Source organism: Patagioenas fasciata, chromosome 2, assembly GCF_037038585.1.
Source record: "Patagioenas fasciata isolate bPatFas1 chromosome 2, bPatFas1.hap1, whole genome shotgun sequence".
NCBI lineage: Eukaryota > Metazoa > Chordata > Aves > Columbiformes > Columbidae > Patagioenas > Patagioenas fasciata.
Window position 1 is genome coordinate 88,538,063 of NC_092521.1, and position 6,000 is coordinate 88,544,062.

Below are 6,000 nucleotides of genomic sequence, written 5' to 3' on the forward strand. Positions count from 1 at the left end.
TAGGAAGGACACCAGAATGGCCTAGGCAAGCAATTACAAGTTCAGGGTTTTCTGAGCAAGCTGGAAAATTCTCTGTACCCTAAAAAAAAAAAGAAAGGGGGGGGGGGGCGGGGAGGCAGTTCTCTTCCATATAGCACCCATGGCTAGATCTTGCTGCTTCCATCTGTGGTCTCTGATCATAATAAGCTACCTCTGGTCTGCTGTATGTGTGGAACTCGGGGGAGAAGAACGGAGCTCAGAGTAGGGGTGCAAGGGGAACCATTTCACATGAGCTAAAGTTCAGCCCAGTGCTGAGAACTGTTATTCCCTGCTGTCATAGAATCATAGAGTGTCTTGAGTTGGAAGGGACCCACAAGGATCATGGAGTCCAACTCCTGTCCCTGCACAGGCCAACCCCACAGTTCACACCATGTGTCTGAGGGCGTTGTCCAGTCTCTTCTTGAACACTGTCAGGCTTGGGGCCGTGACACCTCCCTGGGGAGCCTGTTCCAGTGCTCCACCACCCTCTGGGGGAAGAACCTTTCCCTAATGTTCAACCTAAACCTCCCCTGGCACATCTTCCTGACATTCCCTCGGGTTCTGTCATTGGTCACCAGAGAGAAGAGACCAGTGCCTGCCCCTCTTCCTCCCCTTGTGAGGAAGCTGCAGCCCCATGAGGTCTCTTAGTCTCCTCCAGACTGAACAAACCAAGGGACTAAAGTGTCCTCTTTTCTCACGTGAATAGGAGTATATGCACGTGGGCTTCACAAAGACTTTCCCTTTGTTTGGTGGACAAACTGCAAGATCGTCCCAGCCCCCGTGGCATTAGCAACTTGCAGGCAACAATGCAGTTTCTCTCCTCGTGCCCTTACCTTGAAGCATGAATGGTCAAAACTGACAGCCCGCCCAAGCCTGCCGCTTTCAGCGTGGCACCTTTTGTAAAGTTAGTGATGGCATTCTGGAGTCACAGCTTCTGTAGCGTCAGTGACAGGATTTTGGCAGAGGAGCTGCACCTTTGGATTTCTAGTCTCACTGTAGAAGACATGCGTATTAGTAGCCTGTCTAAACAACTTGTAGTGCAAAGGACAGATGTGTTCGTAGGGACTTCTCCATCCCTCTGCTGGGCTTTCCGTAACGTGCTGAGCTACATCAGTGGGTTGGGTGGCTGGGAGCATCTTTGGAAAGTTTAGCGTTTGTTTTTAAACAAGGCCAAAAAGGGTATTTTGTCCTGGCTTTAAAACGGGACTTTGAAAACAAGATAAATTTTTGGCATATTGTGACTTTTCTGGATATCTCTGTCCTCTTTCAGAAAAGGGGAAAAGTATGTTCCTGTGAGGACTGCAGCTGCAGTTCCCAATTTCATCTAGGTGCTTTGCTATCATATGTGATTTTATGATACAGTGCATGGTATGTTTTACACAATTATGACCAGTGGGCAACTGTCTGACTCAGAAGTAGATTTGTTCGCAGAATTTGATTACTGTAGCAGGCATAAAGGTTGGAGGATAAAAAGAAAGAAAGGCTGTTAGCTGGGGGAAATATAACCCCCTATTACCTTTATAATCAAACCTTCCGTGCCCTTTGAAACTCGCTGATGGCCGCATCTGAGACAAGCAGTAATGCGTGAACAGGAGGAGGCAGATGACTGTTGGCAGAAAAATGACAATATTCACATTATTTCCTGAAACACAGCTTTAAATAGGAAGCTATGATGGTATTGAGAAGTAATTCAGTTGCTTATGTGCTTGTATATGTGAGCTTATTTTGCTGCAGAAAACCTTTTTTCTTGCTTTCTCCCATAGTGCTCTAACACACTGTGTCTTGTTGTGCACAAACAACCCACTGTTGTTCTGCTTGTGCATTCAGCGCACCACCATCGTCTTTGGGGTAACCAGCATTGTGGTGGTGGTGCCTTCCTCTGGCTTTACTGCTCTTGGAGTTGGCCAACTGTGTCCATGTAGGTTGTCTCCCTTGCTATTACAGAATATGCTGCTGCTGCACCACCATGTATGTTCCCTTTTAATCAGCGTCAGGGTGTTAATGAAGTGTCACACATACCTATGGAGGTCATTTCTTAAGAATTCTCTGAGAATCAGCTGTCCTTCAGTGATTTTTAAGTAGCTGGGCTCCGTTTTGTGTTCAGAGGAATGGCTCTTCAGTCACTTCAGCCAGCCCCACCAAGGCATGTGGGATAAGTGAAGTTTCTACAGAAGACTGAGTCCTCCATTTCTTCTCCTGTTTTCTTGGTAAACAATTCTGTTTTCTTTTGCCAGTGCAGGTAAAACCTCATTTACAGGAACAGTTGATGTCTCAGATTCATTATGCAGATGAAGATGCTTATTTACTCATATAGTGTAAATCCTAAACAGCTGAACGTAACAGGGAAGTGTGTGGCCACATCTGCCAATCACCTTTTCAGATGGAAGGCAACACTTGTTTATCCCAGATGAAGTAAAATCCAGGTTCTGACATCAACAAAATTATGAGAGTGAACAAGTGGCTGCTCACCCATCTCTGTTGTGGCCAGCATTTGCTTTGCCAGGTGACAGTTCAGTACATAATGTCCCCTAGTGATCCAGCACCTCTCTACTGCATCTCTGCACTGGTCATGGATTATGTCCTTCAAGTTCAGCCTTGCAGGTCTGGGCTTGCAAATACTCACTGGAGTGGGTTGGCTGGGATGACCTAGTGAGCTGGTTACTGATCCGGGCTGCAAGAAGACTGGAACCGATTCAAACAGAGCAGCAGGATTCAAAGGAGTAAACAGAAGAGTGACTTCAGCATTGTCAGCCTGATTTCCCTGGGCACTGCCTGCCATTGATGGAAGATGAGCTTTTTGAGAGAAAGCACTTGGGTCTAAGGGTCAGGTCCCTCAGAGCTTTGGCTGCAGGGGCAGCTGCGTGGTCAGAATTTGGTGGGTAAAAAAAAAAAGTGTATATATATATATGTAAAAAATCCTTCGAGCTCAGCTGGAACCAGGACATCTTGGTGTCTGTTAAATGAGTTCACACTTGTTTTTTTCCGCTAACCTGCTTTACTGTCCTGCTTTGTTAACTCAATTGACTTGCTTCAGGGCCAACTTATCACGCTATTGTTGGATTAATGGATTTGTTTCTTACCGATTTAATTGTTGCCTGCACTGCTTGCGGTGAGCATTTCATGGAGTGCTGCATGAACCAATGTGTTCCTCCGGATTGCCTGTGTTCTGGTGAGGGGTACACTGTGTCCTGTGCTGATGGTATAAATGTTCAAATGCTGAATCTAACAAGACCACTGCTTCTATGGAAATATGAAAGATAAATTCATCTGCTGCCTGAGAATTTGTGAAACCCTTCACAACCTTTTCAATCAAAAGGCAGGGGTGGAAAAACCTTAAATATTTCATCGATTAAGAGCAGCCCCAGGTCAGAATCAGTATGCCATTTATCTAGGACATCAGTGGGGGAGAAAGTTCCTTGTTTGCTTCAAGTCCCGGGTTTAAATTATTGGTCCCTACTTTTCAACCCGACTTTTTGATTTATATTTCCATTCCTGTGGAGTTTAACAGTTCATCCTTTAGATCATCCTTTTCTCAGGCTGACAAGTTGGGATTCACCTGCAGTTGACTTGAATGCCTTGTCCTACCTTTTATCTCCTGTGATGAGCTAAGCTTGCCCTCTAGGTTATGACTGAGGCAGGATCTGAACGGGACAGACGCTATCTCATCTTCTTCCATATTTTCATAATATTGCAAGCTGAAGGGAGACGCTTAATCCACAAGAGCTCATCAGGAGCATGACAGCACTGCAGCGGTGAGGAAACAGTCCTATAAACACCGTGGAGGCATTTAAAAGACACATAGATGTGTATCTTAGGGACATGGTTTAGTGACAGTGTTAGGTTAACCATTGGGCATGATGATTTTTAAGGTCTCTTCCAACCAAAATGATTCTATGATTCTATGATGACAACTGCAACATGACAGAGACCTGGGATAGGCAGGGCTGGTCTGCACCCCAGCAGGGACACCCAAGAGTAGATGAGCTCCTGAGGCTTCGTGCTGTAGGAGAAACAGAGAGCCTGGGTTCCTGCACCTTGGGCTGAGGAGAGAGGATGCTGTCAGCAGAAGCAAGGTTGGGAGGCGGTGTCTGCTGGTGGGTGAGGTTTAGCCTGCTCTTGCTTCCCCATCCCCCATGAGGGTCTCAATTCCAGTGTCCTGGTGCTTGTCACAGCCACTGGCGCCTGTTTCACATTTTCATCTGAGCTTGTTCTTCTGTGTCACTTGTCAAAACTTAAAAGATCCGGGTTTTGTCATTTGCTTATTGGCAGTTCTGTGGAAATGCCTTTAGGGGCCTGTGTTTAGGGTATGTGGGTGACTTAAGGGTCCTGGGGCCAGGGATGGGACTGTGGAGGCCTTTGGGAGCCCCTGGTGTCAGCTGGGCTGCAGCCCTGCCATGGGAGCCTGAATGCTAGAGACAATGCTCTGAGCACAGCAGTCTCCTCTCCTGTCAGATTAAGCACAGCTGCACCGAGAAATATGGATATTTTAACAGTAACGTTGTCAGTATTGACTCACAGAACAGATGGAGTTGTTTTGCTAATTAAATGTATGCTGTTGAATGCTTTAAAGAAAATGAGGATGCAGAACTATGAAGGAAGGCTGGTATAGCTGAAGTATGTGAGTTGGTGACTCGTGAATAATATGCGTTTTCATTGTAATCTCTCCTAAGGAGAGAGACACCAGCACTCTGTAAAAATTTAAAAAAATAATTTAAAAAGTCTTGCAGTAGGTGCACCTGCAGTTAGTGCTTATCTTGGTCCTGAAAAAGAGTATATAAGTAGAGCTATAGCATATATATAGTGAAGTATTGCACAAAGTGAAGTACTCTGCTCAAATGTATTTAAAATTGGGTGACAAGGGAGCGCAAAACCTGCTGTGGCTTTTTGAAGATGCGAACTGATTGATGGGTGTGCCCCAGTGGCCAGAGCTGTCCTCTTGAAAGCGGCAAAGCTCCCCAAAAGCAAGCTTGGTGAGCCCTGTTGACTGGCACCTGTGGTAGGGTCATATATCAAGGGGTGAAGAGATTATCTTGTTCTCTCACTTCTCCTGGGCAAAATTTCACCGCAGGGCAATTCAGAGTCAGCTTAGGTACCAGTAAAGTCTTTCCCCAGTATTCCTGGAGTGCCTCGAAATGACAAATTAGATGAGAACATGGGAAAATGAGTCCGCAGTCCATCCTGGCCCCTCTTCAGAAATGGGAATGTGTGGGAAGGGGATCTATAGCAAGTGAACTTGCCCTCTCTTAGTGATCTGTGGCTTGTGCTTGTTTGGACCAGAAGCGCTCTCCTTGTGAAGAAGATATGAAACGGCATCCAGGCCTTATGGGGTTTTTTTCTGATGAGGAGCTGAGCCTTTGTATTTGGGGTAGAAAAACACTTATGGCTGCTGCTGTCTCTGTTGAAAACTGCAATGGCTCCCCCTCGTGTTACCGCAGGACAGGACCAGAATTGCTGCATCTTCATCCTTGGATGGTGCCAGTGAAACCTACATTAGACACGAGGAAGAAATTTTCTACAACAAGGGTAGTAAAACACTGGCCCAGGTTGCCCAGAGAGGTGGCAGATGCCCCATCCATGGAGACATTCAAGGCCAGGCTGGACGGGGCTCTGAGCAACCTGATCTAGTTGAAGATGTCCCTGCTCATGGCAGGGGGGCTGGACTAGATGAGCTTTGAAGGTCTCTTCCAGCCCAAAATATTCTATCATTCTGTGAAATGAGTGCATCTTACATGGTTGTGTACCACATGGGAGCACCAGTGGCTCAGAACCCTCCTTCAGCTGGACTGACAGCAGCAACACTGACAGCAGCCGGTAGCTGTTTCGCGCAGACCAAGGGCTCTCGTGCACGCTGAAGCCTCCCGAATTTTAGAAGCAATTGCTGCAAATCTCAACAAAGATGCCAGGGAAGCCAGACCTGCTACCGCTCAGTAGAGCAACTGCAATGCTGCCAGGTAAGAAGATGGTCTTAGAGGGCTCTCTAGT